Genomic DNA, 26,196 nt, shown 5'->3' with positions numbered 1-26,196 from the left:
TTAAATGTGCCATAATTACAGATATTTAGAGTGGTGCAAAAGCACAGCTTGGCTCTCATCAGATCCACTAATCGGTTGAGTTGGTGATTTGTTGCCTGTGATCTAATGCATTATGCCTGTGATTAATTCAACAGTGACAATTTAGATTTAGCAATAATGCTAAATATAAGAAACTTTACAGCCAATTAATTGCTTTTGAATTGTGGAAAATCAAGTTGTTTTTGTAAGCAAATGTAGCAGCCAGGTCTCGTAAACAGCAATGAGAGTTTAAAAAAAGTGAATCTATTTTTGGAGGTGCTGATTGACAGCCAAATGTTGATGAGGGCACCTCCACTGCTCTTCCTTCATTAGTGCCATGGGATGCTTTATATCAAACTGTAGCAGGCCTCATCTGAGATGGCACCTCCAACAATGCAGCACTCCCTCAGTGCTGCTCTGAAGTATCAACCTGCATAATGCACTCATAACCCTAGAGTGGGGCTTCAACCCATGTCCTTCTGAATAAGACAATACTTAAAATAGATTTAGCACAAAAGATGTGAATTCAAACATTAATGTAGACAATATGAATTTATTTACCTAAATTCATAAATGCACCATTTGTGCATAATTTGTTTCATAACTGCACAATAATAAAGTATTTAAAAAGCCATCGTTAGCAGTTTAAAAAAAATCTTTCTTCCCTGATTCATCCAGGTGTGGTTTCATAGGCAGTTGTGATTCACACAAGTCTGGACGGTGCCAGTAGGTCAGTCAGTTATGGGAGGTGTTACATTGGAGCTAAATTCTGCCAAACCCAACATTCAGTTTTCGGTTATTTGTAGGATTCCACCCACCACCCCAGCTGACAGAACACAGGCTGGGGAGTCAGCGTGGTCTGTGTCCCACACTGTGCCCGGGCATCTGCAGACTGAGCTATCAGCAGAGTTCATTAATGACTTTTTAACATGAATGTGCTGGATACGGGATGACTACTCTGATCACACAAGCTATTGCAAGTGCAGCTGTTTATCCAATTTATTGACCTTGCGCATTAAAGATATCAGATGTACCTAAAGCAACTTTGAAACCCCTTTCTGCATAATCTGCGTTTTAGATTTAGCATGGAATTGACACACAATTAATCTCGCTGTCACTATTCACAGTTGCCTTGAACCCTGAATCGCCTCAGCCTGTGGTGTATTCGATCAAGCACAATATGCCAACACTGCCTGAGAGCAAAGCTGCAACCCTACGAGTAGCACTGAATTGTTGTCCGTGTTGATGAGGCAGCGCCATCTAAAGTCGTGACCAGGAGGACTCGGATTAGTCCTCCAAAGCTTTGCCACTTCCTGCTTCTCTCTTGTTCGTGCGATAACCACTGGCGGGCGGTGTGATTGTGAGAGTAGAAATTAGGAGGTTAAAAGCTGCATTTGCATTCAATGACTGCTTGCTGGTAACCCCAACTAAATACCGAATATATTACCGATAGGGGAAATGAAACAACTTGTGTGTTGTTTCTGAAGGATTTGAAGCGAGCAGAGTGGTGTGAGACAGACATACTCACGGGCTTTGAAAGCAGTCCTGACTCAGGTAGGTTGTATCTGCAAGAAAGTGTGAAACAAACGCGAGCAAAGTACAGATCGGGCTGGGCCACACATGCAATTTCACAAAACTTCCAATAGAGTTCAGCATCTTTCAAAAATGCATCTATATTGTGAATTATTTTATATGTGTATAATTCTGTTGGGAAATAGTTATATTAGGCTTGTAGAGATTAACTTTTTTACTGAAGTAATTTGGTTTGTCACCTCCTGCTTAACTTGTCAAGTAATGAAATCGATTTCATCTGGCATTTGGCTTCGCTGTGTTTTTTGCCTTTCTTCCAGGAAGTTTGTATTAACTTGCATTTAAAGATTATATCACTTTTGGGAAACTTTAAACATGATAGGTGTTCAGGAAGTGTCTGGATATATATTTTACCATTAATTCATGGACCTTTAAAAGAATGATCTATGTTTTATTTCTTTTTAATACGAGTAATCAACAAGCCCAGATACCATTTAAGCCTTTTAAACTGAGATATCAAAAGACTATAGATACAGGAGCTTTAAAGAGCCACTACACCTCCTTAAACTTTCTTCCAAGATGTGTTTGTAAATATAAGAGTGTGGTAACATCATTACTTAATTGACCATGTATGCCATGCCAAATGTAAGTAAAATGAAGTACTTTATGTCAGTCCATCTGCTAAAGTACATATTTTCTTTAATGGCTAATATGGTAGGTTTTAGTGCAATGTACGCCAAGAACCAAACCCCTAAAAATTCCTTGTGTAAAGCACAGTGGATGCTGGAAATCTGAAACAGAATCAGAAATGCTGGAAGCACACAGCAGGTCAGCGATCAGCTGCGGAGAGAGCGGACAATTTAATGTTTTGGGTGTGCACCCTTCAGAAACTTCCCCAGTTTAGCAACAAAAGCCAGTCAAGGAGGCTGATCCTTACTGTGGGGACTCTTCTTAGAATGGGACTGTTACAAGAGCGTGTGATAAATGTCCTTTTGTCTGCATCAGCTTTTAAAGTCTTTGTTTAAATGGTGTGGATGACATCATTCGGGTTCCAACATGCGATAGTTATTGTGCCCAGCCTGGTGAGGGAGCTGATTTGCCACACACTGTTGCTGAATCATAACAGGGCTTGTGAGTCGTTCTGTACTTGTGTTAATTCAGTTGTTGAATTGATGTTTTGAGGGGAACTTGATGCTGATACATTTTAAATGATGGCTGGGCTTTGGTGACTTTTGAATGTAGGAGTTGAAAGAATCAGCCTCCAAATATTGCATTTCTAATTCTAAAGTAAATTTTTGGCCCCAAGGGTTAATGTACCTCATTTTATATAGAGTAACAGCTGACATAGACATATTACAGTCATAGACCCAATTCAACGTTTCCTGTTAGGAAGCATTTGTTTTTATAGAAGCCATAAAGCAATGTGGGTCACTCCTTCTACACATCTGCAATTTATTTCCAGACCACTAAAAACAAATTGGACTTTTCCCACTCATTTTTGACTACGAAAGCCGGTTTTATAAGAGAGGTATCTTTATATATACAGAATGTTAGCATCACTATAAGAAGAGGTAATTGCATATACATATTGACAAATTGAGAAGGCTGTTGAAAAAGCATATGGGATCCTTGGCTTTATTAATAGAGGAATAGAGTACAAAACCAAGGATGTTCTGCTAAACCTTTATAAAACACTGTTTAGACCTCAGCTGGAGTATTGTTTTGAATTCTGGGCACCACATTTTAAGAAGGATGTCAAGACCTTGGAGAGGATGCAGAAGAGATTTACCAGAATGGTACCAGGGATGAGGGACTTCAGTTATGTGGAGAGATTAGAGAAGCTGGGGTTGTTCTCCTTGGAGCAGAGAAGGTTAAGAGGAGATTTGATAGAGGTGTTCAAAATCACGAATGGTTTTGATAGAGTAAATAAGGAGAAACCGTTTCCAGTGGCAGAAGGGTTGGTAACCAAAAGGCACAGATTTAAGGTGATTGGCAAAATAATTACACAGTGAGTTGTTGTGATCTGGAGTGTACTACCTTAAAGGGTGGTGGAAGCAGATTCAATAGTAACTTTCAAAAGAGAATTGGATATATACTAGAAAGGAAAAACATTACAGGGCTATGGGGAAAGAGCAGGGGTGGGATTAATTGAATAGCTGGCACAGACATGATGGGCCGAATGGCCTCCTAATGTGCTGTATCATTCTATTATTCTATATTCTAACTACTCAGTTGTGAAAGCTGTCAGAAGTGAACATAGGACTGTAAAATCACAAGTGTTAAATGGTGCCTGTTGTAGATTAATCTGTAGATGGAACAAAAACAGAAAATGCTGGAAACACTCAGCAGGTCAGACAGCATCTGTGGAGAATGAAACAGAATTAACGTTTCAGGTCGATGACCCTTCATGGTTTTTTTTCGTATTTAGGGTACTTGAGGTTGCAGTTTAATGGCTTTGAGTATTCAGCAAACGTAGGAAGATAACATACCTATGTGCATATCATTTTGTAGAATAGCATACCTTCAATGATGAATTTCAGATCCACATTTGTTCCTAAGTTGTTTTGGGCCTGTTTGTGCATAAGTGGTAACATGAACGCATGCATGTCTGCTGTCTATCTCGGACTATGTTATTTTTACATTATTGGTAGAAAGTAGTTTGCCCATCAATTTGTTGGTGAGCAAAGGCTGGTTTTTCGCATTAATGTGGCGTCCTAGAAGAGGAAACTCTTGATACCAAGAAATGATGGCTGTCTAATGTAGCGGCTGAAATAGAAGAATTGATTTCTAATATAATTGTAAAATTACAGAAACGTTTTTGTCCTGATGTGTTGAGGTGCAAACTGCAGGGTATAGCTTTGGAAAATGTGGTGATAAAGTATCTTGTTCTCTATATGCTATAAAGTTTCAGTCACAATTTTTCAAAACATAGCGTTGTGATTTGACTTAACTGCATTTTTGGACACAAGAGGCCTCTGGTACGGTACCACATGGTAGGCTCATGACAAATGTTTGGGTCTGTGGAGTCAGGGGACAAATAGCTGAATAGCTAGTTGGCTAAAAAATAGAAAACAGAGAGTAGGGATAAAGGGTAGTTATTCAGATTGGAGGAAGGTAGAAAGCGGTGTTCCACAAGGATCAGTGCTGGGACCACTGTTATTCATAATTTACATTAATGATTTGGACTTGTGGGCAAGTAATTTGCAGATGATACCAAACTGATGGATATAGCCAACACCGAGGAAGAATGGAACATAATACAAAAAGACATTAGAAAACTTGCAGACTGGACAGTTAAGTGGCAAATGAACTTTGATAAATGTGAGGTGATGCACTCTGATAGTAAAAACAGAAACCTACACCTTAGAAAATAAGAAACTGAATAGGGTAGAAGAGCAAAGGGATCTAGGGATATAGGCGAACAAATCATTAATAGCATCACCGCAGGTGAGCACAGCAGAGGGAATGGTAGCATAATGGTTATGTTACTGGACTAGTAATCCAGAGGCCTAGATTAATAAGCTAGAGATGGGAGTTCAAATCCTACCACGACAGCTGGGGAAATTAAACAAATCTGGAATAAAAAGCTAGTATCAGTAATGGTGACAATGTAACTACCGGATTGTTGTAAAAACACAGGAAATCTGCTATCTTTACCTGGCCTGGCTGATATGAGACTCCAGAGCCACCAGAGCCACAGCAATGTGGTTGTTGCTTAACAGCCCTCTGAAATGGCCTAGCAAGCCACTCAGTTAACACCCACATCCCATGAAAGAATTAAAAATGCTAACAAAGCACTGGGATCAGTGAAGTTATGTAGGTCAGGCTGCACTTAGAGTACTGTGCATAGTTCTGGGAGAGGGAATTTTAACCTAAAAACATGGGTGGGTTGGGGTCGTGTGGGAAGTTAAAGTGTTAAAAATATGAATCCCATCGAGAACCCACTTCCGGTTTTAACGGAGCCGGGACGGGGGTGGACAGCCAACCCGCTCCCAGGAGGCGGGTCACCCATTTAAATATTACAATGAGGCTGGCGTGCCTCAGATTTAACTGCCATTTTGAATTTAACTTTAGCTGGCCAGATTTGCAGGCCTCGTGAAATCCGGCAGCTAAAGTAAGGCGAGGACTGCTGGATCCAGCATCCCTGACTAACCCACCCCTGCAATTGGAGTCCCCCTCCCCCAACAAGGCCTACGAGGCCCCCCTCCCCCCCCCCCGTGCTCCGCCGATGTCATCTGCCTTCCCCCACCACTCCTCCTCCGCCGCCGCCCCCCCCATCTCCTCCAGCCTCTGATCGCTCCCGAGGGCTCCCCCCTACACTCCTCTGGCCATCATCATACCCCTCCAGCTGCCGGTCATTCCCTACCCCCCTCGCACCTCTGGCCCTCCCTCTACTCCTCTAGCCCCCACGCGATCCCTCCCTCCCTCCTCTCTGTGGCCTAGTGCCACAGGCCTACCCACCAACAACCAGCTGGCCTCTCAATCTGGCTGGCTGCATGTGGGAAACAGAGGCTTCCCATTGCAAATCAGGCCTTGCCATTAAAGTTGACAGGGCCTGCGGAAAACCTGTTCTCCTGGGTTTGCCAACCACTTTGGAGCCCCCCGCTCTCAACATGCCTCCCCATTAAAATTCAGGCCCTAGTCTCCATACTATAAAAAGCACTGGAGTAATGCAAAAGAGATTTACAAGGATGGGACCAGAACTGAGAGATTACAGCTAATGGGAAAGATTGAACAGGTTGGAGCTTTTTTCTTTAGAAAAGAGAAGTCATAGAGGTGACCTGAGTCTTTAAAATTCTGAGTGGGTTGGACAGGGTAGATGTGGAGAGAATGTTTCCACTTGTGGGAGAATCCAAGACTAGGGGCCCTAAATATAAGATAGTTACAGTACTAAAAAATACAATAGGGAAATAAAGATAAATTTTCTTTACTCAAGAGAGTGGTTATAATGTGGAATTCACGACCACAGGAAGTGGTTGAGGCAAATAATTTAGATGCTTCAAAAGGAAACTAGATGAGTACATGACATAAAGGGACTAGAAAGATATGTTGAAAGGCTGAGATGAGGTAGATGGAATGGGAGGCGACTCCTGTGGAAAATGAACACCAGCACAGACTAGTTGGGCCGAATGGCCTGTTTCTGTGCAGTATATTCTATGTAAAAGACAGGTTATAAGGACATTCACAAGGTGCTGCGACTGTGACAGAGTGCTAACCAATTCACTGCCATGCGTCAGATATGAAACTGTCTATTGTTTCTGCTAGGAAAAATAAAATGATATTGGTGAGATTATCTAATGATTTTACATGGTGTGCACAATCCTTTCAATTTTTTTCAACCGAGTTCACCCAGACAACAATTGCACGAATTGTAAGTAGAAATTGCTTAGTTGAGGTGGGCAGTGAAATTACTCTCCTGCTTGTGATTTGTCATCAGTGGTTGTTATAACTGGGTGGTTAAGGTCCAAATAAGGGATATAAGTGAGACTTCAGGAACTCAAAACTTTGCTTTTAATTTACACAGAACCAGGAGAGAACAGAGCTCTCACAACTACAGGCATGCACATCAATTCAACTGCACGAGCAATCTAAGATGGTGGATCCTATGATGTCATTCTACCCATAATGCAATTTTACCTTAAGACTAGTAATTATAATCCCCTTAGCATTTGTCTCCCTCTGGTGGACAACTTAAGCATTACATCCGAGATTACTATATCCCCCCCCTCTTAAGTTACAACAATTCTTAACAACATTCTTAAAAAGTCCATAAGGAAACTCCTTTAACGATAGTCCATCCTGAACAATCTAGCAGGTTGTGATCAATCGCTCTGGTGGCTTGTGAGACCTTGTTGAACGTCTTACAGTCAAGTCCCTGCTTGGTTGTGGTAAAGCCACCTGCTGCTCCGGAGCAGTACTCAGAGTATCTGACTCTGCTACAATGGTTTCCTCTTGATTAAGGGGTCCAGGTGTAACTGTCTCTGTTCGTGGTGTTGGTACCACCAAGGCATTTGGATAACTGGGGACCAACTTGTCCTCCCGCATTTCCTCTGGAACCTCCAGTTCGATCTCCCGTTGTCTGGTCAGTATCTGATCCACATGTCTGCGTACTACCTGACCAGTTCCCAACAACAAAACTCTGTCCTTTGGAGCTGCACGGATAGGTGTACCTGGTAGTGGAAGACGGCTCAAGGCATCTGCGTTCCCATGGTACTTGCCCGCTTTGTAAATGATGACATACTCATATGCCCTCAACGTCACTGCCCATCTCTGGATTCGGGGTGACACCATCTGTGGTACTGCTTTCATCTCATTAAAAAGAGATAGAAGAGGTTTGTGATCAGTGCATATGGTGAATTTCCTGCCATATATGTACTTATGAAACCTCTGTAACCCAAACATTACTGCTAATCCCTCTTTATCCAACTGGGAATAGTTTTTTTCCGCTGGGGTCAGAGTTCGAGACATAAACCCTATCGGTCTTTCTGTTCCATCTTCCATACAGTGTGAAAGAACTGCCCCCACCCCGTAAGGTGAAGCGTCACAAGAGAGAATGATGTCTTTCTCTGCATTGTAGTGAACCAGCACATCCGAGGACAGCATCAGTTTCTTGGATTGTTCAAATGAAACCCTCTGTTCCTCTTCCCACTGCCACTGTGTCTCCTTGCGCAGTAGTTTGTGAAGAGGTGCTAACACTGGTGACAAGTTTGGCAAAAACCTGTTATAATAGTTTAGCAGTCCCAGGTAAGCTCTTAACTCAGTCACATTTGTAGGATCTGGTGCCTCCTGCAGTGCTTTTACCTTCTCCTTAATTGGATGGAGCCCGGTGGTGTCCACTCTGTGTCCCAGGAACACGGCCTCATTCCCCATGAAAGTACACTTACTCCTCTTGAGCTGTAACCCAGCCTTATCCAATCTTTGAAGTACCTCCCTCAGAGTCCTCAGATGCTCCTGGTCGGTTCTTTCCGTCACCAGAATATCATCCAGATAGATGGAAACATGTGGAATCCCTTGCAGTACACCCTCGATAGTTCTCTGGAAGATAGCTGGACTAGATGAGACACCAAATGGCAAGCGGTTATAGGTAAACAAACCCTTGTTTGTGTTTATGGTTACATACTTCTTGGATTCCTCATCTAGCGTAATCTGCAAGTATGCATGACTCATATCCAGCTTCGTGAATTTCTTCCCACCAGCCAGGTTTGCAAAAAGATCCTCAGTTTTAGGAATAGGATACTGTTCTAGTTTAGATACCCTATTTACAGTCAATTTATAATCTCCACAGATTCTTACCGAATTGTCTGGTTTTAAAACAGGTACAATTGGAGCTGCCCATTCTGAACATTTTACGGGTTTCAGAATGTTCTCCCGCAAAAGACGATCAAGCTCAGCCTCTACCTTCGGTTTTGTTGTGTATGTAATATGTGTGCTACTTTGAACCTATGGACAGGACTGCACTACTTGTTGGGCGTAGTGATACGCAGTACCACTCCTGGCCATAGGGGTATAAATAGTACTGTGGGTACTGATCCCCCTCAGTTCCCGCCTGTGGGCATGAAGTAAAGACCTATGTGTAGTCCCTACCTCCAACCAGTAAAGACCTGTTTGAGTTATACGTTTAAGTCTTTGTGTTAATTGTTCAATACAATACACATACTTAACAGGTTTCATGGCATAAGGCACAGGTCGTTGTTTAAAAAATCTTGGCAGTGCCTCCTTGTCTACATAAATCTTAGCTGGGGGGCCATTAAATGTTCCAAGTTCTTCCTTGAACACGTTCTCATGTTCAATCAACACATCTTGCAAAGACAACTGTTTGCCTCTCTCCATTTGATTTATTGCTCCCAATCCAATTTAAGTTCTTTTATCCAGCCCCGACCTAACAAATTTGGTCCAGAACCCGATACTACAACTACAGGTAGCTGTTCCACGGTGTCCCTGTGTTTCACAGTTACAATAGCTGTACCCAATGTTGCCACTCGTTCACCGGTATAGGTTTTAAGCTTCATAGAGCAAGACTTTAACTCTGGAACTTTTGCACGGTTCCACAATTTTTAATATTCTTCCCTGTTCATTATGGTTACGCCACATCCAGTATCCACCTCAAAGTTGACCTTAGTGTCATTTACTATCAGTTGCAAAGTGATAGGATCCACTTTTGGAATGTCCTCTACCATACTATGCATTATGAACACGTTGTCTTCTTTCTCAGCTTCTCCACTGATGTGATGTGCTCCCTGTTTTTTCACTTCTCTTACTAGGTTTTGCTTTTCTCCCCCTCCAGGGTAGCTTTTGCTCTACATGCACGTTTGATATGTCCTTTTTTCCCCACACTTGTGGCACTTTTCCTCCAGAAACCTGCATTCCCTTGCCAGGTGATCTCCATTGAATCTATAACATGCCTTTAAATGCTCACGTTGTGATGTACGACTCATATTTAACTTGTGCACCAGCGTCTGACCTGCAACTTGCTTCGTAGTAGACCAGTCGCAACCTTGGATTTCTTTTACATCTCGGTTCGCTGTCTCTATTAATTGAGCAAGTTCCAACGCTTTTTCATACGTAAGCCCAGTCTCGGACAATAATCTCCTCTGCATTCGAGCATCCATTATTCCGCAAACCAGCCTATCTCTCAGCATGTCTTTCAAGCTGTTCCCGTAAGTGCAATCATGTGCCAGTTTTCTGAACACCGCTGCATAATCCAACACACTTTCTCCCGGTATCCTGTTCCGTGAATTAAATTTGAAACATTGTACAATCGCACTCGGTCTGGGATTGAAATGTTCCTTTAGCAAGTCCACTAATTCAGTAAATGATTTATCTCCAGGCTTTGCAGGACTGCATAAGTTTCTCACCGAAGTTAGCAAAATAGCTCTCCGTTTTCCAACATCGACAATATCATTTGCTTCAAAGAAATGCTCTAATAACTCACAGTATTCGATCCAAGTTTGATTTGGAACATCAAAAGCAGAAATCTCTCCTACTCGAGTAGCCATGATTCAGATGCAGTGTTCTTGTATTTTCCCTTCTTCAAGTTGAAACTGTTAATTCTCGTCACCAAAATGTTATAACCGGGTGGTTAAGGTCCAAATAAGGGATATAAGTGAGACTTCAGGAACTCAAAACTTTGCTTTTAATTTACACAGAACCAGGAGAGAACAGAGCTCTCACAACTACAGGCATGCACATCAATTCAACTGCATGAGCAATCTAAGATGGTGGATCCTATGATGTCATTCTACCCATAATGCAATTTTACCTTAAGACGAGTAATTATAATCCCCTTAGCATTTGTCTCCCTCTGGTGGACAACTTAAGCATTACATCCGAGATTACTATAGTGGTGATAAAGGAAAAAATCTCCAACCTGCCCAACATTCCTCCCTCAGAGATTACCACCAAAAACAGATTCAGTGGTTATTCATCTGATTGCAGTTTGTGGGATCTTGCTGTTGCATTTCACATTCATCTACATCACAACAGTGGCTGCACTTCATATTGATTGTGGGTGATGAGCTTTGAGATGTTTGAAATGTGATGAGGTGCTATATAAGTGCATCTTTTTTCCTTTCTTACTGACTATTTTAAAACATTTTTTAATTGAAAGAATGAATAAAACTCACACAATTGTACAAAGTTATCAAGTGAGGACCAGGCTCAGGGAAGGTGTAAAAAGTAATCACAAAGGCTAATGGAATGTTGGCCTTTATTCCAAGGGGGCTGGAATACAAAGGGAAGGAAGGTATGCTTCAGGTGTATAGAGCCTTGGTCAGATCTACTGTCTCTGGAGTACTGAATTCAGATTTGGGCACTGCACTTCAGCATAGATTCACCAGAACAATCACAGGCCTTAAAGGGTTAACTTGAGGACCGATTGCATAAACTTGGCTTGTATTCCCTTGAGTTTAGAAGGGTAAGGGGTGATCTAATTGAGGTATGTAAAATGATAAAAGGATTCACTAGGGTAGATACAGAGAAACTATTTCTTCTGGTGGGAGAATCCAGAACAAGGTGACACAATCTAAAAATTAGAGCTAGGCCATTAAGGAGTGAAATTAGGAAACACTATTTCACACAAAGGGTTGTGGAAATATGGAATTCTGCTCCCCCCCACCCCGCACCAAAGGCTATGGATGCTGGGTCAATTTAAATTTTCAAAACTGAGGTTGACTTTTTTTTAGGCAAGGGCATCAAGGGATATGGGTCAAAGATGGATAAATAGAGTTGTGGCACAGATCAGCCGTGATCTAATTGAATGTAGGAATGGGTTCTCTCTCTTCTTCTTAGGCAGTCCCTTGGAAACGAGGATGACTTGCTACCACGTTAAAAATGGGTTCGCAGGTGACTGATGAGTCCAATGCGGGACCTACAGTCTCTGTCACAGGTAGGGCAGACGGTGGTTGAAGGGGTGGGTGGGTGGGGTGCTTGGGTTGACGTGCGCTCCTTGCGCTGCCTGCGCTTGGCTTCCGCTTGCTCCTGGCGAAGAGACTCGAGGTGTTCGGCGCCTTCCCGGATGCTTCTCCTCCACTTTGTGCAGTCTTGGGCCAGGGATTCCCAGGTGTCGGTGGTGATGTTACACATTTTCAAGGAGGCTTTGAGGGTATCCTTGAAGCGTTTTCTCTGCCCACCTGGGGCGCTCTTGCCGTGCCGGAGCTCCGAGTAGAGCGCTTGTTTTGGGAGTCTTGTATCGGGCATGCGGACAATGTGATCCATCCATCGGAGCTGATCGAGCATGGTCAAAGCTTCGATGCTGGGGGCGTTGGCCTGAGCAAGAACACTGACGTTGGTGCGCCTATCCTGCCAATGGATTTGCAGGATCTTGCGGAGGCAGCGTTGGTGGTACCTCCAGTGCTTTGAGGTGCCTGCTGTACATGGTCCATGTCTCTGAGGCACACAGCAGGGCGGGTATCACTGCTGCTCTGTAGACCATGAGCTTAGTGGCGGGTTTGAGGTCCTGGTCTTCAAACACTCTCTTCCTCAGGCGACCGAAGGCTGCACTGGCACACTGAAGGCAGTGTTGGACTTCATCGTTGATGTCTGCCCTTGTTGACAGTAGGCTCCCGAGGTATGGAAAGTGGTCCACGTTGTCCAAGGCCTTGTCGTGGATTTTGATAATTGGGGGGCAGTACTGTGTGGCGGGGGCAGGTTGGTAGAGGACCTTTGTCTTACGGATGTTTAGTGTAAGGCCGATGCTCTCGTACGCTTTGGTGAAGGTGTTGACGATGGTTTGGAGTTTGACCTCCAAGTGAGCGCAGAAGCAAGCATCATCTGCATACTGTAATTCGACGACAGAGGATGGGACGACCTTGGATCTGGACTGGAGGTGACGGAGGTTGAACAATTTCCCGTTTGTTCTGTATATTAGCTCCACTCCAGTGGGGAGCTTACTGAGGGTGAGATGGAGCATTGCAGCAAGGAAGATCGAGAAGAGCGTTGGTGCGATGACACAGCCTTGCTTGACCCCGGTTCATACGTGATGTGCCTCAATAATTCCGAGACTCGAAGTTAGCAGAACAAAAACAAGGCTTTTATTAACTTAGAAAGTAACACGTAAGAGAGAGAGTTGTCTTCCTTCTGGAGACTGAGGCCAGACTGAAGCTAGCTTACAAACGGGGCCAGGTATGGGCGGAGCCCTACACACAGCACATTCCAGCACATTCCAGTATACAATACAGCACATTCCAGTACACAATACAATGAGGTCTGGGGGAAGGGAAATGACACTGAAACCAATCTCAGTCACAGGCAGTGGTGAATGGAATATTTCATCACATTCACCCCTTCTATAGATTTAGTCTGTTCGGGGGTTTGATAGTCCTCTGCGACCGACGTGGCTGTTGCGGTGCCGCGGGTGTCGGCTGGGTGTCCCCGGTAGCCTCCTGGGTCTCTTCCGGGGGTGCCGCCAGGGTTGTTGGAGGGGTAGTTGGTGGGGGTGCCGTTGGTCGGTGTTCTTCCGGGGGTGATGAAAGAGTAGTGGGTGGGTAAGAGTTGCTGCGATCGTCGTTGCCGCTATTGCCGTGGTTGTTGTCGATGCCGGCTGGGGCGACGTTTTTTATGGACACAGTGTCCTCCCTTCCGTCGGCGTGCCAGACATATGCGTATTGGGGGTTGGCGTGGAGTAGGTGTACTGGCTCCACGAGAGGGTCCGTCTTGTGGCCCCTCACATGCCTTCGCACGAGTACCGGACCTGGGGTGGAGAGCCATGACGGCATGGATACGCCTGAGGTGGATTTCCGGGGAAAGACAAACATTCGTTCATGAGGCGTGGTATTAGTGGCCGTACACAATAGCGACCGTATCGAATGGAGCACATCCGAGAGGACTTTCTGCCAGCGGGAGATAGGGAGGCCCTTGGTCCTTAGAGCTAGAGTGACTGCTTTCCATACTGTCCCGTTCTCTCGCTCCACTTGGCCGTTACCCCGGGGGTTGTAGCTGGTGGTACGGCTCGTGGCGATCCCCTTGGACAGCATGTACTGGCGTAGCTCTTCACTCATGAAGGACGCCCCCCTATCCGTATGGATGTAGCTCGGCATACCGAACAGGCAGAACAGGCTGTTGAGGCATTTAATGACCGTGGCGCTGGTCATGTCTGGGCAGGGGAAGGCGAATGGGAGCCGGGAGTATTCATCCACAATGTTCAGGAAGTAAACATTGCGGTCGACGGACGGGAGGGGGCCCTTGAAATCTAAGCTGAGCCGCTCAAAGGGCCGTGTAGCTTTGATTAAGTGGGCTCTATCTGGGCGGTAGAACCGAGGCTTGCACTCAGCGCAAGTGCGGCAGTTCCTGGTCAGGGACCGAACTTCCTCAATCGAGTAGGGTAAGTTACAGGACTTTATGAAGTGGAACAGCCGCGTGACCCCTGGGTGGCAGAGGTCGTTGTGGAGGGTCTGTAGCCGATCCCCGGTGGCGCTGGCACACATCCCTCGTGAGAGGGCGGCAGGGGATTCGTTAAGGGCCCCTGGCCGGTAAATGATGTCGTACTCGAAGGTGGAGAGCTCGATCCGCCACCTAAGAATCTTATCATTTTTAATCTTCCCCCTCTGTTTATTATTGAACATAAACGCTACCGACCGCTGGTCGGTAAGTAGAGTGAAGCGTTTGCCGGCTAGGTAGTGGCGCCAGTGGCGCACTGCCTCCACGATGGCTTGGGCCTCCTTTTCCACGGAGGAGTGTCTGATCTCGGGCCCTTGGAGGGTCCTCGAGAAGAAAGCTACGGGCCGCCCCGCCTGGTTGAGGGTGGCCACCGGCGAAGTCAGACGCATCACTTTCCACTTGAAATGGAGTGTTCTCGTCCACTGCCTGTAGCGTGGCCCGCTCAATATCCTGCTTAATGCTTTTGAAGGCGGCGTGGGCCTCAGCAGAGAGCGGGAAAGAGGATGCTTTCAAGAGGGGGCGGGCTTTGTCGGAGTAGTTGGGGACCCATTGGGAATAATAAGAAAATAACCCCAGGCACCTTTTCAGGGCTTTGGGAGTGTTGGGCAGGGGCAGCTCCCGTAGGGGGCGCAATCGGTCGGGGTCTGGCCCGATTTCCCCATTCTCCACCACGCTGCCTAGTATGCAGAGGCGCGTGGTGTTGTAAACGCACTTGTCCTCGTTGTAGGTGAGGTTGAGTTTTTGTGCGGTTTTCAGGAACCTCTCGAGGTTCGAGTCGTGATCCTGCTGGTTGTGACCGCAGATGGTGACGTTGTCGAGGTAGGGGAAGGTTGCCTGCAAGTGGTGGTCATCGACCATGCGGTCCATCTCCCTCTGGAAGACCGAGACCCCATTCGTCACCCCAAAGGGGACTCTGAGGAATTGGTAGAGGCGTCCGTTCGCCTCGAAGGCGGTGTACGGGCGGTCCTCTGGTCTGATAGGGAGCTGGTGGTACGCTGACTTGAGGTCGATGGTGGAGAACACCCGGTATTGGGCGATTTGGTTCACCATTTCTGATATGCGGGGTAGCGGGTAGGCGTCTAGTAGGGTGTACCTGTTGATCGTTTGACTATAGTCGATCACCATCCGTTTCTTCTCGCTACCCCTTACCACTACCACTTGGGCGCGCCACGGGCTGTTGCAGCGTTCAATAATGCGCTCTTTCAGGAGCCTGTCTACCTCGGTCGCGATAAACCGCCTGTCCTCCCAGCTGTACCTCCTGCTTTTGGTCGCTATTGGCCGGCAGTTAGGGGTAAGGTTCGCGAATAGCGAAGGCGGCTTTACCTTCAGGGTAGCCAGACCGCACACTGTGAGGGGCGGCTGGGACCCACCGTACTTGAGCGTGATGCTTTGGTGGTTGCACTGGAAATCCAGGCCCAAGATCACGCTCGCACATAGGTTCTTCATGATTAATACTTTAAAATGATCATATACAGTTCCGTTAACGCACAATTGTACCGTGCAGTAACCCAGAATGGTCGATGTCTGGGTTTTATCAGCCATAGAGATGGTACCCTGAGTAGGGACCACCTTTAGGGAGAGTTGTTGTGCCAGTTCTGGGTGGATAAAGCTCTCCGTGCTTCCACTGTCAATTAAGCATTTAACCCGGCACCCGTTTACCTCGATGTCCACCATTGATCTGGATAGCGGGTGCGGCCTGGTCTGGTCCACTGTGACCGATGCCACTGTAGGGCCCTGATCGATACAAGATGGCGTCCACGCTGTCTGCTCACAAGATGGCGGACCCCACGAGGTCGGGCAAGATGGCGTCCAAGATGGCCGCTCCCACGGCGCACACGCGGCGGTGGCGGGTTTTCCGGCGGTTGGTTTTCCGGCGGGGTTCCCTCTGCACACCTTCCCGAAGTGCCCCTTCTTACCGCACTTAAAGCAGGTGGTGCCTTTCGCCGGGCACAGGTTTCTGGTGTGCTTTGGCTGCCCGCAGAAGTAGCAGTTGGGTCCCTGACGCGTCGCGGCTGTCGTAGGGCTTCTGGGGGGAGAGCGGGGCCCAGCCGGTGTCGGGCTGTCGGGCGGGGAAGATGCCTTCCAAGATGGCGGCGCCCTCGGTGCACACGTGGCGGCGTGGACGGCGCGGGCTGAAGAGTAGGCATCCGAGTTTCTCTGGGCCACATCCAGGGATCGCGTGGTGTCCACAGCCTGTTTCAGGTCCAACCCCGTTTTTTCCAGCAGTCTTTGCCGGATGTAAGTGGAGCTGAGGCCTGTGATGAAGGCATCGCGAACAAGCTCATCAGTGTACACTGCGGCTTTTACATCTCGGCACTTGCAGTCTTTGCCAAGCATTTTCAGGGTGCCTAGGAACTCCTCCACCGATTCCCCAGGTCGCTGTGCGCGGGTAGCGAGCAGGTGCCTAGCATACACCTCATTCGTAGGCTGCTGGTAATGCGCCTTTAAGATGTCGCAGGCGGCCAGGTACGTCTCGGCGTCTTGGATGAGGCGGTAAACCCGGTGGCTTACCCAATTCCGCAGAATTCCGAGTCTCATCCTCGCAGCGTCTGTAGCATCTTTGACGGCTGCGGAATTGTCCAGGAAGAATTCCATACACTCAAACCAGTGTCCGAAGCGTGCTGATGCGTCCGGAGCATGCTGATCCAAATCCAAACATTCGGGTTTCAGGAGTTGATCCATAGTGTTGAAAAATAAGTTAATAAAATTGATGTGCCTCAATAATTCCGAGACTCGAAGTTAGCAGAACAAAACAAGGCTTTTATTAACTTAGAAAGTAACACGTAAGAGAGAGAGATGTCTTCCTTCTGGAGACTGAGGCCAGACTGAAGCTAGCTTACAAACGGGGCCAGGTATGGGCGGAGCCCTACACACAGCACATTCCAGCACATTCCAGTATACAATACAGCACATTCCAGTACACAATACAATGAGGTCTGGGGGAAGGGAAATGACACTGAAACCGATCTCAGTCACAGGCAGTGGTGAATGGAATATTTCATCACAATACGTGAATTGGGTCTGTGGTGGAACCGTTAGTCAGGATCACGGCTTGCATGTCGTCGTGAAGCAGGCGGAGAATAGTGACAAACTTTTGAGGGCAGCCGAATTTGAGGAGGACACTCTATAATCCCTCATGGTTGACAGTGTCGAAGGCCTTTGTGAGATCAAAGAAGGCCATGTACAGCGGTTGGTGCTTTTCCCTGCATTTCTCTTGTAATTGGGGTGCGGTGAAGATCATGTCCATTGTGCCCCTTAGTGGGCAGAATCTGCATTGCGACTCTGGGAGGATAAATAGAGTTGTGGCACAGATCAGCCGTGATCTAATTGAATGTAGGAATGGGTTCTAGGGGCTGAATGGCTTACTCCTGTTTCTATGTTCCTATATGTTCCACTTTGAAAAGGATCCAAAACAAATGGAGGAAGTAGATTGTTACAGCTATAATAGTCACAGTGATTGGTTACTTCAGACAAGTTACAAGGATCTTTTCAAGACTTTTGCAGCCAGTATAGATAAATGGATCAGTTATAACCATAGGGCAAAACTACTTTCTTGAGAAATTACAACATTTCTAGTTGCAAAATAAGCACCAGTGTCTGCAACTGATTTGTTTTCACTTTTATGATTCAAATTGTACAACATGGAAAAAATAAACAATCGATCAGAAGTACAATGACGGTACTAAATGCTTGTAAGTGGCATTTAAGTACAAGTTACTGCTCATCTATCTGGACAAATCGAACAATGCCCTCACCATGGCACTTGACCTTTTCTTAAATTCTTCAATGGTTTTATGTCTCCATAATTGTCATAGTTGCCAACCTTTCAAGTTTGGAGCAGACAATTTGCTTTTTGGACCCCTGTCGGCTCCATTCACTTAGTGGCAACTCAAGCAGTAGCTCTGGCTGACTCCACTCCAGTTATTTGCCTCTTCAGTGCAGGAGCTACCATCCAGCCTGAAGCTCTGAGAAACAATGAGACAATAGCGATCTTCCACCCTCTCCCGTGTGGTGTGCCACAACTTCGGTTGCTGGTGGTTCACCAACCCATCTTGGCCGGTTTATTGACTCTGGACTTCAAAATGTCAATAGTGCTAACTCTACCGCTGCCTGTCTGTGAGGTTACTGGCAGCTCTCTTCAGCTGAGAAACCTGCTGGTCACTTTTTAAAGTGTTCATAGTACTTGCAATATATCCACTAAGATTCAAAATTACTCAGTACTGTAGATACATTATAAACTCTCTGAGTACTTTTAAGAAGTACTTTTCAGCTGCAGACAGCAGCCAGTGAGTTGGTGGTACAAGGGGAAAAGGGAAGGTTGAGGAGAGGAGGGTAGGCTAAGGGAAAAGAGCAAGGAAGAGGGAAATGGTGAGCGGAGTAGGCTGAGGGAGAGCTGGGAAGGAAGACAGAAATGGTGAGGGGCAGCCACTTTCCCCTCTTGATGTAGAGTGCAGCTTTAGCACCCTGTGTCATGCTCAAGCTGAACAAGTTCTATCTAGGAGGAGGCTCGGAGAATGAAGTTAATTGGCTAATGATGCATGCCAGCTGCTTTTAGCATTATACTTTGTGAAGATAGTTGAGTGTTTATTATTTAATTGAGATATTTTATTTTTTCCTTCCAAAGTTGTTTTGCTGATTAAACCCAAAGGCCTAGAAATTCAGTTGTTAGCGCCAGCCGCGAGCGCCTTAAGATGGCGAGAAGTGGGGCGCGAAGCAGCTAGCGCCCGGGCGTGGCGCGATCTGCGCCTCTCGCGAACTTGAGTCAAGAACTAGCGGCGGCGCAAAACCGCAGCACCTGCTCAGCTGCGTGCGCAGATCCTGATGTCATTTCATGGTGCAACGCCCTTGGTGCGCCCCGAACCGGAACTTCAGTGGCGCCCCCCTTCTTTACGCCTGGCGCTCCCAGCGACTGATTGAGTGGAACAGTTCCCAGTCGCTGTGGGGCTGGGGGGGGTGCTATTTAAAGGGGACTCTTCCTGCATTCTTTGTGGCAGCCATTTTGTTCCACTCCTGTGTGAGAGAGAGAGATTTGGAGAGAGACAAAGGGAGAGAGCTTTCTGCTTTGACTCATCGCTCGCACAGGTACTTCTGGCTTCAGGCCAGAGCTTTGCAGTTGGATTTATTTCTCCGTGCCACAGCCTTGAGTGGCCACATATAATGGGGGCTGCAATGGGTGGAAACGTTGGGTTTCTGCATTGCATTGAAAGGGCTCAGAGACACCGAGAGAGAGTGCCAATCATGGCCAGATGGAGAAGGGCCAACAGGCGTTGGCACAGGAGGCCTTACCCTCCCAGGGTGTACCGACAGCACTTCTCCTACCTCAACATGTCTGAGGAGCAGTGCGTTCGGAGGCTTCGATTCAGAAGGGAGGTGGTCATGGAGATCTGCCACCTGCTTCAGAGAGATCTGCAGCCTCAGCTGAGGAGCAGGGCGTCTCTGTCGGTGGCGGTGAAGGTGACAGTGGCTCTCAACATCTATGCCACTGGCTCCTTCCAATCCGCTACTGGGGACATTGCCAATATCTCCCAGTTCGCGGTGCATTGCTGCATCCGCCAGGTCACGAATGCCCTCTTCAGAAGGAGACGTCAGTACATTTCCTTCCCCATGACCCCGGACAAGCAGCAAGAGCGTGCAATGGGATTTGCAAGAATAGCGGGCTTCCCCATGGTCCAGGGCGCCATTGACTGCACGCATGTGGCTTTGCGGGTGCCTTTAGAGAATGCCGAGGATTACCGCAACCGGAAGGGCTACCATTCGCTGAACGTGCAGTTGGTTTGTGACCACAGGCAGCTCATACTAGCTGTGAATGCCTGCTTTCCAGGCAGCAGCCATGACGCCTTCATCCTGTGCCAGACTTCTGTGGCAGACATTTTTGAAGCCCCGGCTCACCCAGGAGGCTGGCTTCTTGGGGACAAGGGCTATCCTTTGTGCACCTTGCTGATGACCCCACTCCATGCGCCCACCACCCCTGCTGAAGAACGATACAATGACAGCCATCAAGCGACCAGGAACATCATTGAGCACACAATCGGCGTGCTGAACCAACGGTTCCGCTGTCTGGACCATTCCGGGGGAGCCCTACAGTACTCGCCTGAGTGAGTCTCCCATTTCGTTGTAGTGTGCTGCATGCTGCACAACCTGGCTATCCTCAGGACTCAGCCACTGCCAGCAGACATTGGAGGACCACCAGAGGAGGAGGAGGAGGAGGAGGAGGAGAAGGAGCACCAAGATGGGAGGGAGGCACAAAGTGCAAGGGCCGTCCGTCAGCAGCTTATTGCAAGTTGGTTCTAGGCCCCTCTCAGGGAATGGCTTGTGCCATTGAAAGAACATGAATGGAGCTGCTCCGCAAACCCTGAGGCGGTTAAGGCAACAAATCGTTCAAAGTGCAAACATGCACAATCTGAATAAAGACAATTCTTTATTTAACAAACTCTGTGCCGCACGACAAACAAATACAGAGAAACCCCCCAAAAAACAGTCAGACACAAAACTGGCTCTCACAACCTGAAGAAAATGAACAAAACAGTGAAACAAAAATGACCATGATCCTCGTCCTTCATAAAAAACAAACACAACATTCTCGGCCTTCATAAAAAAATAACACAACATCCTCGGCCTTCGTAAAAAAGTAACACAACATTCTCGGCCTTCATAAAAAACTAACACAACATCCTCGGCCTTCATAAAAAAGTAACACAACATTCTCGGCCTTCATAAAAAACTAACACAACATCCTCGGCCTTCATAAAAAAGTAACACAACATTCTCGGCCTTCATAAAAAACTAACACAACATCCTCGGCCTTCATAAAAAACTCAACATTTTGCCACACCTCCTACTTTTTGGCCTGCGAGGGTAATCCGCTTCGCTTGCGCGATTGGCCCCTTCCCGCCCTGCAGCTCTTCCTCAATGGGACCCCAGTGGCTGTAGCAAGGCTGGGGGAAGGCTGCTGAGGGTCAGATAGTGAGTGGAGGAGTGACAGGAATGCTGCCAACCTGACAGAGCACAGGCACTCCCTGGTCGGCCGAGACACTGGCACTGGCACGGGCCAGCACTGAAGCATACGCAGCAATCTGCTGAAGCACAGTCTGCTGGGCTGCTGCGGCGCGGCGAGGGCCCCGGCAATTCCTGGCCAATCCAGCGAGGGTGGCAGCAGTTAGTGCCCGTGTGGCCCTGATCTGTGTCTGCATCAGACCAGTCAGTGAATGCATGGCACGACTAAGCACTTGGCTGGAAGCCGCATATGATGCAGCGACGTCCTGCTGACTCCTGGCCTGTGATGCAGCGACGTCCTGCTGACTCCTGGCCTGTGATGCAGCGACCTCCTGCTGACCCCTGGCCTGTGATGCAGCGACCTCCTGCAGACTCCTGGCCTGTGCTGCCCCGAAGTCCTGCAGACTCCTGGCCTGTGCTGCCCCGAATTCCTGCAGACTCCTGGCCTGTGCTGTCCCGAATTCCTGCACACTCTTTGCCAGTGACTCTATGCAGTCAGGCATCCTTGCCACTGCAGCCATGAGCTCAATGTGCCTGCGCTCAGCCTGGGCGCCCATTTCACCAAGGAGCCGCACCTCCTCTGCGCTCACTGTAGCAGGACTGGAGGCCGAACTCACCCTCCGGGGAGAAGGCCGCCAAGCTTCCCTATCCCTCCCGCGTTGCTGTCCAGAACGGGGTCGGCATCTCCAGTGGCGACGGGGCCAATCAACCGGCCTCCCATAATCCGCTCTACTCGCTGCTCCAGGTCACTGAGGTCTTTAAGTTCAGGACGGCCTCCCCCGGTCCGTAGCTGCAGCCTGCGATTGTGGGCCAGCTTGCCCTGCAAGAGAAAGGACGGGCTCTGAGTACAGTGTCAAGCCCTGACCTTGCCTGCACTGCCTCCCATGGTGGAATAGCCCTGACAGTGTCAAGTCCTGAACTTGCCTGCACTGCCTCCCATGGTGGAATAGCCCTGTCAGTGTCAAGCCCTAATCTTGCCTGCACTGCCTCCCATGGTGGAATAGCCCTGACAGTGTCAAGCCCTTATCTTGCCTGCACTGCCTCCCATGGTGGAATAGCCCTGACAGTGTCAAGCCCTGATCTTGCCTGCACTGCCTCCCATGGTGGAATAGCCCTGACAGTGTGTAAAGTAGTGAATGTGCATGTGATTTTCATGAGAGTCCCATAGGTGTTGGATGAGGGCTGGGTATTGGGGCTTTCAGGACCCTTTGGCCATAAAGTGAGGTGCACATGCAGGGATGAAGAGGATACTGGAAAGGGTACTCACCCTGACAACTCGAGTGAGGTCGTTGAATTTCTTTCTGCATTGCGTGGGTGTCCTGGGGACCATGCTGCTGGAGGTCACTCTGTTTGCCACCTCCCTCCAAGCTTTCCTATATACACTGGGCAGCGGCCTCCTGCCACTGTCAGGGAATAGGGTAGGTCGCCGGCGCTCCACTGCGCCAACCAGAACCTTCAGGGCACCCTCACTAAAGCGCTGCGCTCGCTCCCTGGCCTTCTCCATGGTCGTGGGCGTTGAGTTGTTGAAGCAGGTCTGTCTAGGCCTAGATTCAGGGCTGCAATGTGCAGGGCGTGGCAGCAAAACAAATCGACCCTCCTTTAAGAGCTGACCGGTGCCAGCGTGTCTGCCTGCAATCTATAACTCGCCGCAGCTGTGCTGCGCCCGCCCTCGCTGGCAGCGCCTCGGCTCGCCGGCTTAGCGCCTTATGATAGTTGTGCACCGCCTGCTTTAGCGCAGCAGCAACCTCTTGGGGCAATGCAACTCAATTTCAGCGAAGGTGGCGCTAAGTTGTGTCCGGTGCTAAATTTAGCGAACGCCCAGCTGTAGCGCCCCAAACGTGGCGATACTGAATTTCTAGGCCAAAATCTTTTGATAGCATAAATATGGTTTATTTTTTTAACCAGAGAAAGTTTGCTCACAGCTGGTTTCACCTGATTTTTTCTGGCTCATATTCAAGAGAAAATAAAAACAGGAAGTTAGGAGGCCTATGCATATAATATATTAACAACTTTGGGCAGATTTTGCGGTCGGCGGCAGACCTATGGAGTACACCGCCGGCATCCAAATTGGATATGAACTTACCTGCTGGATCCCTCCTTCATGAACTTGCTGTTTGAAGCTGCATACTGGAGGGCAGCTTAATGGCCCATGGATCCCAGGGGAGCAGCGTGTGCTGAAGCTACCTGGGATCATGTGGGTCTGGTGCTCCAATCATCATAGATCGCCATCCCCATTCGTAGCTGAACTTTATTAATTAAATATACATCAGGGATTTAAATGTGTAGAAATATCTATACAATACATTTTTGTAACATATGTACTTATGTGTATGTTTTATTAACGAAGTTGAGTTATGAATAGGGATGGAGATCTATGGATCAGTTCAAACACCTCAAATGTTACACTCGGATCACAGAAAATTAAACATTCTGACTGCTGAGAATATATTCACGTATGGCCCTGGCCGTCTTTTATTAATGGTCCCTTTGCATTAGTTTCAGACTTCTGTGCAAAATCTTGGCTATTTTAAGGAATGCAATGGATATTTTATGGAATGCAATGGGGAAAAAATACAATAGCACTATTTCGCTCTTAGATAACCAAACGACCCAAGATGAAAATGATGTTAAAACATGCCGAAAGATGCTTTGGATCTTTTGAGGTGTTCCCTTACGCTGATGCAAACAGGCCCTGTGTCTGTTTGCATCAGCTGTAAAATTTTTGTATGTAATTGCTGGTCAGTTGGTGGGCAATTCGCCCAACTCTGCGCCAGCAATGTGGATTTCTCCGTCGGTGCGGATCATCTGTCAAGTCATAACTCGACAGATCGCAAGTTCGGGGTTTAGCGCATGTGGAAATCCTGAACTTGCGGTTCATTTCAAAGACAGTATGATGGCGTACTCTAACTTCTGCTTGTGGTAAACCACTGTTTGTATTCCTGTTTGTCCTGTTTGTATTCCACTGTGTACATGCCTGGACATGCCTCGGCTGACTCCTCCCACAGGTCCTAGTATAAAGGTGACTGCTCCCCAGCCCTTTGTATCCTGGACCAGTCGACCACGCGAGGCAGACCTCCATTCTGTTGTTAATAAAAGCCTTTAGTTACTCTTCTAACTCTCAGTCTTTTATGAGTAATTGATAGCGCATCAATTTTATTAACAACATTTTTATAATGGAGAAGATCCTCACACCAGCATGCCTGGACTTAGATCATCGGGAGGCGGACTCATCCACCAAGTTTACTCACTGGCTTAAGTGTTTCGAAAAATTCCTGACCGCCTCCGAAGCAATCAAATCGGACGAGGACAAACTGGATGTCCTGACCTCCAAAGTGAACCACCGAGTGTACTCGGTCATCCAAGACGCGACCTCGTACGCGGACGCTATCAAGCTCCTCAAGGACCAGTACACGCGCCCAGTGAACGAAGTGTACGCCAGGCACCTCCTGGGGAGTCGTAAACAACAACCTGGGGAATCGACCGTGGAATACCTTCAGGCACTGTCTGTGCTTGGCCGGGCCTGTGGTTGTAAGGATGTAAAGGCCGCCGTGTACACAGAGGAACTTATCCGGGACGCTTTTGTAGCGGGCCACAGATCCAATTACACCCGACAGCGACTGTTGGAGCAGAGTAACCTCGACCTCAACAAGGCCTCTGAACTCGCACTATCGTTGGATGCAGCCTACCAGGGCATGGATGCCTACTCCTCTGCACCGTGGACGCCGCGGGGAATGACAGCCTGGGACACGGTAGGACCGCCTCATAGCGCCGTGCCACCCCAGCCACACCCCAACAACGGCCCAACTACCGCAGCAGTGTCCCAAGGCCAGACAGCAGTGCCCCAAGGCCAGAAATGCTACTTCTGTGGCCAGGCAAAACACCCCAGAGCGCGCTGCCCGGCGAAAAACGCGATCTGCTCGGGCTGCGGGAAGAAGGGACACTACGCTAGCATCTGCAGGGCCAAAGCCACCCCGAACCCCAGCAGCGCCGCGTGTGGGCCATGTGGGCCGCCATCTTGGACCTCCCCGGCCATGTGCGAATCACCGGTACAGCAGCCATTTTGGACGCCTCCAGCCACATGGGGATCATGGACGCCGCCATCTTGGACGACAGCCAGGACGCAGCAGGCCCCCGACACCGCCTCATCTGATACCCGCAGCGACACACCGACCCCTACGCTGGCATCCGTTACACTGGACCAAGCGAGACCGCACCAACTGGCCAGTTCCACAATGGACATTAAGGTAAATGGTCACGATACAATCTGCCTTTTTGACTCTGGGAGCACGGAGAGCTTCATCCACCCCGACACAGTGCGGCGTTGCTCTCTCCCAGTCCTGCCTGCGCAACAGCGGATTTCTATGGCCTCCGAGTCCCAGTCGGCGGACATCGGCGGCTACTGCGTGGTGACACTCATAGTAGACGGGACCGTGTACGATCATTTTAAACTTCTGGTCCTGCCTGACCTCTGCGCTGCCGTCCTGCTGGGGTTAGATTTTCAGTGCCACCTTAAAAGTGTTACGATGGCGTACGGTGGACCCCTACCCCCACTCACAGTCCGCAGCCAGCAGCTTCCAAATTGCCCGCCGCACACCAGGTGCAACCTCTCCACACTCAGAGTCACCCCCCCACCACTGTTTGCTAACCTCACCCCCGACTGTAAGCCCATCGCCACAAAGAGCAGGCGATACAGTGCCGGGGACAGGGTTTTCATTAAAACCGAAGTGGAGCGGCTCCTGAAAGAAGGGATTATTGAGGGCAGCACCAGCCCCTGGCGAGCCC

The 26,196-nt window shown here is 48.1% G+C and overlaps 1 protein-coding gene across 1 annotated transcript in view; it reads left to right on the top strand.

The window, feature by feature from the left end:
* Positions 1-1,348: 1,348 nt before the first annotated feature.
* The window catches only part of arap2 (ArfGAP with RhoGAP domain, ankyrin repeat and PH domain 2), a 710,987-nt gene continuing 686,139 nt past the window's right edge, over positions 1,349-26,196 (top strand). Inside the window, exon 1 of the mRNA XM_085968379.1 lies at positions 1,349-1,572. The gene's annotated coding sequence lies outside the window, so the exon portion shown is untranslated. The remainder of the gene's footprint in view (positions 1,573-26,196) is intronic.

The sequence above is a fragment of the Somniosus microcephalus genome, chromosome 2 (genome assembly GCF_052327205.1).
Source record: "Somniosus microcephalus isolate GS21.2 chromosome 2, FLI_Smic_1.0, whole genome shotgun sequence".
Classification (NCBI taxonomy): Eukaryota; Metazoa; Chordata; class Chondrichthyes; order Squaliformes; family Somniosidae; genus Somniosus; species Somniosus microcephalus.
The sequence above is the reverse complement of the archived record's forward strand: the minus strand, read 5'-3'. Positions and strand labels throughout refer to the sequence as shown.